This window comes from Triticum aestivum, chromosome 7A, assembly GCF_018294505.1.
Source record: "Triticum aestivum cultivar Chinese Spring chromosome 7A, IWGSC CS RefSeq v2.1, whole genome shotgun sequence".
NCBI lineage: Eukaryota > Viridiplantae > Streptophyta > Magnoliopsida > Poales > Poaceae > Triticum > Triticum aestivum.
Window position 1 is genome coordinate 590,278,142 of NC_057812.1, and position 14,490 is coordinate 590,292,631.

The window sequence follows — 14,490 nt, forward strand, 5'->3', positions numbered from 1 at the left end:
TTCATTGAGAGTTCCACTGTGCCATCCTAAAAAGATTTGATGGCTCCTTCAATCATCTACAACGATGCTGTCCAAGGGGAAGTCTTCCTCCCCGGACAGATCTTCGTGTTCAGTGGCTTCGCACTGCGGGCCAACTCGCTTGGCCATCTGGAGCAGATCGACAGCTACGCCCCTAGCCGGCAGGTCAGATTTGGGAGCTTGAACTATGTCGCGGATATCCGTGGAGACTTGATCTTTGACGGATTCGAGACCACGGCAATCGCTCCACGTCACCTCGATGAACATGACTTAGATCTGTCATCGGGTCATACCCAGGGAATTGCACTTGTAATCGCTCTAGCCTTGGATCCGTAGCAGGTCGCGCCATCTGAGGACAGGAAGCTCAACCCCGCCATGGAAGCCGCAGACTACACGGTGTTGGAGCCGCACACAGACCTAACTTTCGGTAATGCCTGTGTCACCAGAACCCCAGACTCGTTTCAGGTTATAAGTTCCGAACTATGTGCGTTTGCACATGTCGAGCATGATTGGTCATTGATCGCCGAATTCAGCACCGCGGACATCTTCCGGTACTCACCTTTGGGTGATGTGCTAAACTCATTAAAAAATCTATCCTTAGCGAGGGATTCACAGCCGAACTATATCCGGTTCGGACTAGAAGCTGATGACGGGAAATTTTGCTCCCCACCCGCCACCCACTTTATAGCCACTATTGAAGACTTAATAGACATGCTCGATTACGGCTCCGAAGACATCGACGGTATGGACAATGATGCAGAGGAGGAGCATGGACAAAACCCACCGTTTACCGGATGCTAGACGACCACTTCTTCATACGAAGTATATATGGTGGATATGCCTAAAGAATCTAATGATGACGACCAAAAAGATCCAGTTAAGGACAAACCTCCCGGGACACAGCCTAAGCACCGACGTCAGCGGCACCGCTCCAAGTCACGTCGTGCACAAGATAACAATACCGGCACAGGAGAAGATAATACTCCTGACGGTGCCGACGATAATTAAGACCCTATTAAAGCAACTTCCAAACAAGAAGAACGGGAAGATGGGCAAGTTAGCCCCGACGAACAGGCCCTAAACGAAGACAAAAAGAGGACAGTAATTATCTTCCGCTCTCCGAGGATGAGGTGAGCCTCAGCAACGAGGATTTCATCGTGCCTGAAGAACCTCTCGAGCAGGAGCGCTTCAAGCGCGAGCTAATAGCCACTGCGAAAAGCCTGAAAAAGAAGCAGGAGCAACTTCAAGCTGATCAAGATCTGCTAAATGATAGATGGAATGATGTCCTGGCAGCCAAAGAATACGGCCTTAAGTGCCCAGCCAAAAGTTACCTGAAGCGCAAATTGCTACCACAGTTCGATGATGAGACGCTGGAGTGTGACGCCCCCGATTCAATCGTACACTAATCATACACGCAAACGTGTACGATCAAGATCAGGGACTCACGGGAAGATATCACAACACAACTCTACAAATAAAAAGAAGTCATACAAGCATCATAATACAAGCCAGGGGCCTCGAGGGCTCGAATACAAGTGCTCGATCATAGACGAGTCAGCGGAAGCAACAATATCTGAGTACAGACATAAGTTAAACAAGTTGCCACAAGATGGCTAGCACAAACTGGGATACAGATCGAAAGAGGCGCAGGCCTCCTGCCTGGGATCCTCCTAAACTACTCCAGGTCGTCGTCAGCGGGCAGCACGTAGTAGTAGGCACCTCCGGTGTAGTAGGGGTCGTCGTCGACGGTGGCGTCTGGCTCCTGGACTCCAGCATCTGGTTGCGACAACCAGAAAGAAAGGAAAGGGGGAAAAAGGGGGGAGAAAGCAACCGTGAGTACTCATCCAAAGTACTCGCAAGCAAGGAACTACCTACATATGCATGGGTATATGTGTAAGGAGGCCATATCGGTGGACTGAACTGCAGAATGCCAGAATAAGAGGGGGATAACTAGTCCTATCGAAGACTACGCTTCTGGCAGCCTCCGTCTCGTAGCACGTAGAAGAGAGTAGATTGAAGTCCTCCAAGTAGCATCTCCAAGTAGCATCTCCAGTAGCATCGCATAGCATAATCCTACCCGGCGATCCCCTCCTCATATCCCTGAGGGAGAGCGACCACCGGTTGTATCTGGCACTTGGAAGGGTGTGTTTTATTAAGTATCCGGTTCTAGTTGTCATAAGGTCAAGGTACAACTCCAAGTCGTCCTGTTACCGAAGATCACGGCTATTCGAATAGATTAACTTCCCTGCAGGGGTGCACCACATAGCCCAACACGCTCGATCCCATTTGGCCGGACACACTTTCCTGGGTCATGTTCGGCCTCGGAAGATCAACACGTCGCAGCCCCACCTAGGCTCAACAGAGAGGCCAGCACGCCGGTCTAAACCTAAGCGCACAGGGGTCTGGGCCCATCGCCCATAGCACACCTGCACGTTGCGTACGCGGCCGAAAGCAGACCTAGCCTAGTGGCGTTCCAGTCCAATTCGGCGCGCGCCGCTCCGTCGCTGACGTCTGAAGTGCTTCGGCTGATACCACGACGTCGGGATACCCATAACTACTCCCACGTAGATGGTTAGTGCGTATAGGCTCGTAGCCAGACTCAGATCAAATACCAAGATCTCGTTAAGCGTGTTAAGTATCCGCGAACGCCGAACAGGGCCAGGCCCACCACCTGTCTCCTAGGTGGTCTCAACCTGCCCTGTCGCTCCGCCACAAAGTAACAGTCGAGGGCCGTCGGGAACCCAGGCCCACCTCTACCGGGATGGAGCCACCTGTCCTTTCAGCCCCCTCGTCAGAATCACTTGCGGGTACTCAATGAGCTGACCCGACTTTAGTCACCATCTGTATAGTATGTATGTATGTATAGTATATACCCGTGATCACCTCCCAAGTGATCACGGCCCAATAGTATAGCAAGGCAGACTGACAAGAATGTAGGGCCAGTGATGATAAACTAGCATCCTATACTAAGCATTTAAGATTGCAGGTAAGGTATCAATGACTGTAGTAACAATGACAGGCTATGCATCAGAATAGGATTAACGGAGAGCGGTAACATGCTACACTACTCTAATGCAAGCAGTATAGAGTAGAATAGGCGATATCTGGTGATCAAGGGGGGGGGGGGCTTGCCTGGTTGCTCTGGCAAGAGAGAGGGTCGTCAACTCCGTAGTCGAACTGGTCAGGAGCAGCGTCGGTCTCGTAGTCTACCGGAGAGAAGAGGGGGAAGAAATAATGAATACAGAGCAAACAAAGCACCACAAAATATATCAAGGCAATACACGGTGTTCGGTGTGCCCTAACGCGGTAGTAGGTGATACCGGTGAAGGGGGGAAAACCCCCGGGAAAGTATTCCCGGTGTTTCGTGTTTTCGGGCAAAGGAGCCGGAGGGGGAAAGTTGCGGGTTCGATAGATTAGGGGTGTGTGGCGGACGAACGAACCGCGTATCCGGATTCGTCTCGTCGTTCTGAGCAACTTTCATGTTGAAAATATTTTAATCCGAGTTACGGATTAAAAGATATGATTTTCTAAAGATTTTATTAATTTCTGGAATTTAATTAATTATTTAATTAATTCGAAAAATGGACTTATGACATCAGCATGATGTCATGCTGACGTCAGCAGTCAACAGAGTTGACTTGGTCAACCTGACATGTGGGTCCAGGGGGGACCCACCTGTCATCCTCTAATTAGGTTAATTTGGGTTTAGGTTAATCTAATTACTATTTAATTAAGCTAACATGTTAATTAGATTAATTAATTAAGGTTAATTAACTTAATTAATTTAATTAATTAATTAAATAAATAAATTTATTTTTATTTTAATTATTGTTTTATTTATTTTTATATACTTTTTTTAACGTTTTGGGGGCGGGCCCCCTTTGTCATAGGGCCCTGGGGGCTAACGGGCATGCGGTTGCCGCGGGTGCGGGCGCTGGGCGTCGGCGCCCGACTGGGAGAGCGCCCAGATCGACAGGGGGAGGCGCCGGCCACGGGCACGGCAAGCCCGGACGCTGGCTCAGGGGTGGCCATCGGCGCGCCTGGGCGCCGGCAGCCAAGGCAGCGACAACACGGGGCGAGGGGAGCAGGGCGGCCCGCTGGCCGTGGCTGGAGAGAGCTGCGGGAGGCTGGGGTCGAGGGCGCGCCTGGGGTGCGGCCAGTGTGGGGAGGCGGGGAGCAGCACGAGCATGGCCACGCGCGGGGTGCGGGCGCAACCGACGCGGTCGGGGGCGGCGCCGTACAGCGAGCAGGGAGAGGAAGGAGGGGGTGGCGGCTCACAGGGGGTCGTAGGGTTTTGGCAGCGGGCTCGGAGGCGACCCGTGGGGAGGACGATGACGGTGGCGGCGTGCGGAGGCCCGATGATGAAACCGAGCGTGCGGCGGCGTCGTGGGGGCGTCCTGGCGCGGTCGCGGTCGGCAAGGCGAGGGGCGCCGTCGAGGGAGTGGGGACTGGGCGCGAGGACGAGGGCGGGGGCTGGTGAAGCGGCTCCGGCGACGGCGGTTAGCGCCGGGTCGTGCCCCGATCCAGATCGGGGGCGGGGCGTGGACGGGCGCCGGGGCGACTCGGGGTGGGGCGAGGAGGCGTCCAGCGAGGGGGGGAGGGTGACGGGCGACGCCGGCGACGCGGGATCTGGCTCCCCTGCCTCGATCCAGACCAGGGAGAGAGAGGAACGTGGGAGGCGCGAGTGGGGGGGAGTGGACGAGTGGGGTGGCGGCTAGGGTTGCGGTCGGGGGGGGGGGGGGGGGGTGGGGGGTTATGCGGGGAGAGGTGGGCCGGCCGGGGTGGGCTGGCCGACTGGGCCGGCCGGTTGGCTAGCTGGGTCGGTTGGCCCGGGGGTTTGGGGGGTTTCTTTTTCTTTTTCCTTTTTTTGTTAGTTTGTTTTTCTATTTTATTTCTTTTCTTCTTTTCTGTTTTATTAAATTTCGGTGTTTATGAAAAACCCAAGTTGCACCTAAAACATTTTTAATACTTATGCCACTACCGCAATTAACTTGGCACCTAATATAAAACCATTTGTAATTGTTTATTATTTTATAATCATTTAACTAATTGTTTTGCTACTATTATATTCATTTTGAGTATTTACATATTTTATACAAGTGTGGTTTCTCCACCATAATTACCTACGCATTATTTGGCACCACCAGAACATTTTAGTTTTATTATTTGAAAACTTTTGTTGTTTGCCTATATTTTAAATTTGAATTTGAATCGTTTTGAACTAACACGAGTTTACCAACAGTAAACGAGGTGACGTGGCATCATTAGCAGAGGTTCACTGTAGTTTAAATACCCGGGCGTCACAATTCTCCTCCACTACAAGAAATCTCGTCCCGAGATTTAAGAGGGGAGTAAGGGGGGAAGTTCTGGTTATTCTAATGGATCTTCTCGAAGAAGTTAATCCCTTTCGTTGATGTCTTCAATTCTTTATTCCAAAGCATCATGATGAAGTTGTCGTCCTTTCTTCGGGGAACTCCATCGTACTTACGAATAGGTACGGGGCAGCTCTACAATGATAGGATGTTATAAGGGAAATTCATCTGGGGGTAACCCAAGAATGAACATATGAGTATCTCTCGAGTTGAACAAATGACACACATCGAGAGCAAAGTAAGACGGTGTAATAAGAAGTTTCAAGCGGATAGGCAATCATTCATTGCCTGAAGCAGAGTGCGAAAGGGGTTCAGAGCAACGGGAATAAGTATTGTGTCCGATATCAGAATAGATCAACAGGCAAGTGGCCCGTGAATTACATACATAGTCAAGCACGAGGAATAACTCTGACAACAGGGTGTACAGGAGAGTCAGGTTTCGATCCTATGGAACTATGGGTTATGGGCCCACCATGTGGGTTAAAGGTAGGAAGGGCGGAGACGTCTTGCGTGATCATGCAAGCAAGGTATGTCAGAGGATAGCCTATCAGTTATGTCGGCAACAACATCAGTACCAAGGACGAGGGACGAAGAGAACCATTTTCCTGCTCGTTGAACGAGGCGGACTAGTAGGCAAAGTTCTCGTCCATCGGTGGTTACCGAAATGTCACCAACAAAAGTAACAGGGTCTCACTGGCAGAGTTGTACACCGAGGTGTTTACATAAGCAGGAGAATATTACTGCTCAGATCATATAGATCACAAGAAAGGTTAAATCAACAATGGAAGGAAAACATGATCATCAGATTAAACAGATCAATGGAAAGGAAAATAGGTTGAAACACAAATTTCAAGGGTATATCCTTCCCAAGGACAAGCAGAGCATGATATCCATGTCAGGATATAATGTAGAAAACTCTTTAGGTAGGGGAGAGGATTTTTCATGATATTACCCATACAACGGTGTTAGGATAAATGATAAACAAAATTTAGCATCATGCTTCAAATGTTCCTGTTGAAAATCAGAGTACCACAAACATGCTTCGAGATAGCATCGACATGATCTTCGAGCAAAGGTCAGACTTTGGAAACATGAAGGATCCATCAGGAATAACTTGTAGAATAAGTCTTACAATTTCCTCATGGATGAATGGATAATCTTGCTGAAAAGGAATCTATAATGATAGGTCCTCCAGCCGGGGGGGGGGTACTATGCATGACATCATGTTACCGGGTCATCAAAGGATCAACATCATAACTCTTGGAAAGTTGTCCCAACCATCATATCTGACCGAGATTCAGATCCGATTGGTGTCAGGATACCTCAGGCTTAGGATACCTGAGAAGAAAAGGTGCAACGCAAATTGACGAGATGACATTGTAAGATTCTCGGGGAAATGAACTATGAAGGGATTTCCGTTAACAAGAGTCCATCATTAACCCAAGGAGAGGACAAGGAGGTGTCTGATGAACTCAACGACAATTCACCAAGATTCCCAAAAGATGGATTTCCTCCATTAAGTGAACAAGGAGATAACATTTGTCAGATCAAATGATATAAGGAAGTATGCTCGAGGAAAACATACACAATTAAACATTGGTTGAAAGGTGCGCCCGAAATATGGATTGGGTTGCACGACCAATGTCAGAATGGTGATTCAATAAGCCATAGTCGTAGAATGAAACTATAGACCAATAACTTCAAAGCAAGAGGGTTGCTCGAAGTTTAGAATTTACACATCACAGACCATTTGTCGGTATTCCGGTTAGAAACATCACGGGGACCAAGAAAAGAATGGTGATGTTAATAAGTATCACTAGTATCAAGAATTCTTAAGGGTGGTGAATTTCTCACAACATTGAGGACATAAGAGATGTTAATGTTCCAAGGTAAAGAAGAACAATTACTGGATAGCAAGGAACTCAAGGTATAACACCAAACATGAACAAGCTTGTGTTGGTGGGAGGGCAATAAAGTGGTCGACGATAATACAATTCATCGAGGGCAAGGATGGTATTTCTCATCATGAATTCGATTGCTATCCTGGATGAGCTCAGAATGTTGATGATCACGACACCTTTGTCGCGAGAGTTCATGAAGATGTAATCGATCGGTAACGACATCAAGTCAAGTAATGATGAAGTGAAAGGTTATTGGAACCAAGGGTACGACACAAACTCGAAACCAAGCTTGTTGTTCAAGGCAAAATGATATGACGATGAGGATCGACGTAAGGTTAGTTCATCGTCGAAAATTGGTGCTCCGAGAATAAGGACCAGGTAGCACAGTTAGAATCGTCACGACAATGATATAGCCAAACAGGCTAGGAATGGCGTGATCGGGTACAAACTCGTACTTATAGAAGCTTACTGAAGAGTTGTTGAACCGATAGAGCGGACTCGGTTCAGTTATCGGTGTCTTTGAGTGTTCAATAACTCAGAGCCCGCGAAAAATTGGAATCAGTGGGAAGGTAGCACTTGATGAAGAACTCATAAAAAGTTATGCAGTTCCATGATAATCTCGAGATACCAGGGGGTAATACTCGACACAAGATCAAAGTAAAGGTTGGTCTGGTGTATTGATCCATAGAAGACAATTGTTTTAACTTGTCTGAGAAATGAGATCAAAGAAGAACAATCATGGTCGGAACCACGATTGCAAAAGGCCAGATCCTAGATATAAGATGAACTTATACCAAAGGAATAATTCATTTAAGAGAAGCTTTAATGATAAGATCTACATCATGTCCATGGGCATGAACACAAGTTCAAGGTCAACTCCCACTTCTCCAATGCATAACCTTTCATTCACTTCTCACGTTCGATGAAGTTGCAGTGTTGAAATTTTATCTGGTGAAGCACCAGAAGAGTATGACTCGTGAAAACTTTCGGGTTCACACGGTTTAGAGAAGGCATATGTTCAACCCATAGGGGCTTCTTAGAAACATATACCACAAGTTTCAAGAGTAAATAACACAAGCCCAAAAGCAGAGTATGGTTGGCCAAGCGGAGGATACAACTTAACAAAGGCATTAGGTATCAGGGGAAGAACTCACAAAGTGATCAAATGTGAAGGACACTGTCGGATAATAATCCAACAGTGGATATGGCGATCCACAATGGGGCTGATATGAGTATTGATACCCAATCAGAGGAAGAAAGATTGCAAATGCATCGGTTTATAGAACAGCTGAATAGTTCAACGCTTAATTAGCAAAGTAATTATGATTTTCAAATCAAGGGATTAGGAGCAAATGCTCTGATCAAGAATGGATAAGCTGAATAGAATTAGGGATACAATCAAAGACAATTGGATTGGTCGAGAACCAATTCCAGTAAAAAGAATGGCAGCTCAGCCGGAAAAGTAATTTATAAGGATCAATGATGATTGCGTGTATTCGCAAACATATTGAGTCAACAGACTCAAAATGATAATGACAAGGAATGTCATTAAGACTACGAGACTTATGGGATTAACCATAATGCAAGCAAGCAAGAATTTCAAGAGCCAAAGGCTCCAGAGGATTTTCGGAAGATCGAATATTATTTTGAAGAATTTTGTGAAACACATGAACAACTGGGGATGAGCGGATACTCGGCAAGCGCGAGTAATTATTCGTAGGGGTATTCATGCAGCAAGGAACTGCAGGGCAGTAAGCGTAAAGAATTCTCGGAATATCGAAGAGTATTTTAGGACATCTTGTTATAACAAGAGCAACTGGGGATGACAATATGAACGATAGGTGTAAGTAGTTATCCAGAGGGATTTATCGATGGAAGTGAATTGCAAAAGCGATGGCACATAGTCTCGAGAGCACATCGTAGAGTATCTTCGGAATCTTCTGGTGCAGTAGACGATCATCAATAATAAGGGGCTCTCCGGGTGAAAATGATAACGAGATCCTAATGTTAGATTTAGTAAAATTCATTTAACCCGAATAGAAGAGATGTCAGAGTCCCAGAGTATAGGTCGAGGAATAAAAGATCCTCCTACCACCCGATGGCGACGTGGGCCCATGGGTCACACAGCCATGTTAGTAAAAGTTTTTCAACGACTAGACTCGACTTCGGGCAAGGAGTTGGAAAGGGGGATTCCTACAGGCAGCTGGCTCTGATACCAACTTGTGACGCCCCCGATTCAATCGTACACTAATCATACACGCAAACGTGTACGATCAAGATCAGGGACTCACGGGAAGATATCACAACACAACTCTACAAATAAAAAAAAGTCATACAAGCATCATAATACAATCCAGGGGCCTCGAGGGCTCGAATACAAGTGCTCGATCATAGACGAGTCAGCGGAAGCAACAATATCTGAGTACAGACATAAGTTAAACAAGTTGCCACAAGATGGCTAGCACAAACTGGGATACAGATCGAAAGAGGCGCAGGCCTCCTGCCTGGGATCCTCCTAAACTACTCCAGGTCGTCGTCAGCGGGCAGCACGTAGTAGTAGGCACCTCCGGTGTAGTAGGGGTCGTCGTCGACGGTGGCGTCTGGCTCCTGGACTCCAGCATCTGGTTGCGACAACCAGAAAGAAAGGAAAGGGGGAAAAAGGGGGGAGAAAGCAACCGTGAGTACTCATCCAAAGTACTCGCAAGCAAGGAACTACCTACATATGCATGGGTATATGTGTAAGGAGGCCATATCGGTGGACTGAACTGCAGAATGCCAGAATAAGAGGGGGATAACTAGTCCTATCGAAGACTACGCTTCTGGCAGCCTCCGTCTCGTAGCACGTAGAAGAGAGTAGATTGAAGTCCTCCAAGTAGCATCTCCAAGTAGCATCTCCAGTAGCATCGCATAGCATAATCCTACCCGGCGATCCCCTCCTCATATCCCTGAGGGAGAGCGACCACCGGTTGTATCTGGCACTTGGAAGGGTGTGTTTTATTAAGTATCCGGTTCTAGTTGTCATAAGGTCAAGGTACAACTCCAAGTCGTCCTGTTACCGAAGATCACGGCTATTCGAATAGATTAACTTCCCTGCAGGGGTGCACCACATAGCCCAACACGCTCGATCCCATTTGGCCAGACACACTTTCCTGGGTCATGCCCGGCCTCGGAAGATCAACACGTCGCAGCCCCACCTAGGCTCAACAGAGAGGCCAGCACGCCGGTCTAAACCTAAGCGCACAGGGGTCTGGGCCCATCGCCCATAGCACACCTGCACGTTGCGTACGCGGCCGAAAGCAGACCTAGCCTAGTGGCGTTCCAGTCCAATTCGGCGCGCGCCGCTCCGTCGCTGACGTATGAAGTGCTTCGGGTGATACCACGACGTCGGGATACCCATAACTACTCCCACATAGATGGTTAGTGCGTATAGGCTCGTAGCCAGACTCAGATCAAATACCAAGATCTCGTTAAGCGTGTTAAGTATCCGCGAACGCCGAACAGGGCCAGGCCCACCACCTGTCTCCTAGGTGGTCTCAACCTGCCCTATCGCTCCGCCACAAAGTAACAGTCGAGGGCCATCGGGAACCCAGGCCCACCTCTACCGGGATGGAGCCACCTGTCCTTTCAGCCCCCTCGTCAGAATCACTTGCGGGTACTCAATGAGCTGACCCGACTTTAGTCACCATCTGTATAGTATGTATGTATGTATAGTATATACCCGTGATCACCTCCCAAGTGATCACGGCCCGATAGTATAGCAAGGCAGACTGACAAGAATGTAGGGCCAATGATGATAAACTAGCATCCTATACTAAGCATTTAGGATTGCAGGTAAGGTATCAATGACTGTAGTAACAATGACAGGCTATGCATCAGAATAGGATTAACGGAGAGCGGTAACATGCTACACTACTCTAATGCAAGCAGTATAGAGTAGAATAGGCGATATCTGGTGATCAAGGGGGGGGGGGCTTGCCTGGTTGCTCTGGCAAGAGAGAGGGTCGTCAACTCCGTAGTCAAACTGGTCAGCAGCAGCGTCGGTCTCGTAGTCTACCGGAGAGAAAAGGGGGAAGAAATAATGAATACAGAGCAAACAAAGCACCACAAAATATATCAAGGCAATACGCGGTGTTCGGTGTGCCCTAACGCGGTAGTAGGTGATACCGGTGAAGGGGGGAAAACCCCCGGGAAAGTATTCCCGGTGTTTCGTGTTTTCGGGCAGAGGAGCCGGAGGGGGAAAGTTGCGGGTTCGATAGATTAGGGGTGTGTGGCGGACGAACGGACCGCGTATCCGGATTCGTCTCGTCGTTCTGAGCAACTTTCATGTTGAAAATATTTTAATCCGAGTTACGGATTAAAAGATATGATTTTCTAAAGATTTTATTAATTTCTGGAATTTAATTAATTATTTAATTAATTCGAAAAATGGATTTATGACATCAGCATGATGTCATGCTGACGTCAGCAGTCAACAGAGTTGACTTGGTCAACCTGACATGTGGGTCCAGGGGGGGACCCACCTGTCATCCTCTAATTAGGTTAATTTGGGTTTAGGTTAATCTAATTACTGTTTAATTATGCTAACATGTTAATTAGATTAATTAATTAAGGTTAATTAACTTAATTAATTAATTAAATAAATAAATTTATTTTTATTTTAATTATTGTTTTATTTATTTTTATATACTTTTTTTAACGTTTTGGGGGCGGGCCCCCTTTGTCATAGGGCCCTGGGGGCTAACGGGCATGCGGTTGCCGCGGGTGCGGGCGCTGGGCGTCGGCGCCCGATTGGGAGAGCGCCCAGATCGACAGGGGGAGGCGCCGGCCACGGGCACGGCAAGCCCGGACGCTGGCTCAGGGGTGGCCATCGGCGCGCCTGGGCGCCGGCGGCCAAGGCAGCGACAACACGGGGCGAGGGGAGCAGGGCGGCCCGCTGGCCGTGGCTGGAGAGAGCTGCGGGAGGCTGGGGTCGAGGGCGCGCCTGGGGCGCGGCCAGTGTGGGGAGGCGGGGAGCAGCACGAGCATGGCCACGCGCGGGGCGCGGGCGCAGCCGACGCGGTCGGGGGCGGCGCCGTACAGCGAGCAGGGAGAGGAAGGAGGGGGTGGCGGCTCACAGGGGGTCGTAGGGTTTTGGCAGCGGGCTCGGAGGCGACCCGTGGGGAGGACGACGACGGTGGCGGCGTGCGGAGGCCCGATGATGAAACCGAGCGTGCGGCGGCGTCATGGGGGCGTCCTGGCGCGGTCGCGGTTGGCAAGGCGAGGGGCGCCGTCGAGGGAGTGGGGACTGGGCGCGAGGACGAGGGCGGGGGCCGGTGAAGCGGCTCCGGCGACGGCGGTTAGCGCCGGGTCGTGCCCCGATCCAGATCGGGGACGGGGCGTGGACGGGCGCCGGGGCGACTCGGGGTGGGGCGAGGAGGCGTCCAGCGAGGGGGGGAGGGTGACGGGCGACGCCGGCGACGCGGGATCTGGCTCCCCTGCCTCGATCCAGACGAGGGAGAGAGAGGAACGTGGGAGGCGCGAGTGGGGGGAGTGGACGAGTGGGGTGGCGGCTAGGGTTGCGGTCGGGGGGGGGGGGGGGGTGGGGGTTATGCGGGGAGAGGTGGGCCGGCCGGGGTGGGCTGGCCGACTGGGCCGGCCGGTTGGCTAGCTGGGTCGGTTGGCCCGGGGGTTTGGGGGGTTTCTTTTTCTTTTTTTGTTAGTTTGTTTTTCTATTTTATTTCTTTTCTTCTTTTCTGTTTTATTAAATTTCGGTGTTTATGAAAAACCCAAGTTGCACCTAAAACATATTTAATACTTATGCCACTACCGCAATTAACTTGGCACCTAATATAAAACCATTTGTAATTGTTTATTATTTTATAATCATTTAACTAATTGTTTTGCTACTATTATATTCATTTTGAGTATTTACATATTTTATACAAGTGTGGTTTCTCCACCATAATTACCTACGCATTATTTGGCACCACCAGAACATTTTAGTTTTATTATTTGAAAACTTTTGTTGTTTGCCTATATTTTAAATTTGAATTTGAATCGTTTTGAACTAACACGAGTTTACCAACAGTAAACGAGGTGACGTGGCATCATTAGCAGAGGTTCACTGTAGTTTAAATACCCGGGCGTCACATGGAGCCCATACCATCACCATGCAATGGGGCTGACCGACTACCACGTGGTCGGGATAAAGCGGCAACTCAAGCCGAACACCAGCCTACCCCGCCTCATTATAAAGGCAAAGATAAAATAGCTTGTGGTCATACATATGACCTCCGGTAGGACCTGAACAACAGAGCAATGCATACTAGATCGATCTACGAATCGTGAGGACGTACCTCGACACCTATTGACGACTATCTATTCGGACGTGACAAGCCTAGTCATGCACGGACCGAGCACCGCAGATGGACTCCATCGAAGCTACGTCGCGATGCGGCCTGATATAGAGGCGCCGCACACCCTCTTTGCTTCGCTGATGAAGTAATGGATCACGAATTCCTAGAAGGGTTTAAACCCGTAAATATCGAATCATACGATGGAACAACTGACCCCGTGTTGTGGATTAAGGACTTTATTCTCCACATTCATATGGCTCGTGGAGATGAACTCCACGCCATCAAATACCACCCTTTAAAACTCAAAGGGCCAGCTCGGCACTGGCTAAACAGTCTGCCCAAAAATTCTATTGACACCTAGGAGGACTTGGAAGAGGCCTTCCTTGACAACTTCCAAGGTACATATGTCTGGCTACCAGATGCCGATGACTTAAGTCACATTGTCCAGCAACCCGGGGAGTCAGCCAGGAAGCTCTGGACTAGGTTCTTAGTTAAAAAGAACCAAATCATCGACTGTCCAGACGCGGAAGCCCTAGCGGCCTTCAAACACAGCATCCGGCACGAGTGGCTCGCTCACCAGCTCGGTCTAGAAAAACAACAATCCATGGCAGCCCTTACCGCTCCGATGACCTGATTTTGCGCGGGAGAAGACAGCTAGCTCGCTCGTAGAAGCAACAACACCAGCGATCCGGGCACTTCCAAAGTCCGGGACAGCAATGGCAAACCACGACACAGTAAATACAAACGCCGCAATGATAATGAAAGAACGCATGACACAACGGTTAACGCCGGATTCAGCGGCCCCAAATCCGGTCAACGGAAGAAGCCACTCAAGGCAAACAGAGATGGGCCATCAAATTTGGA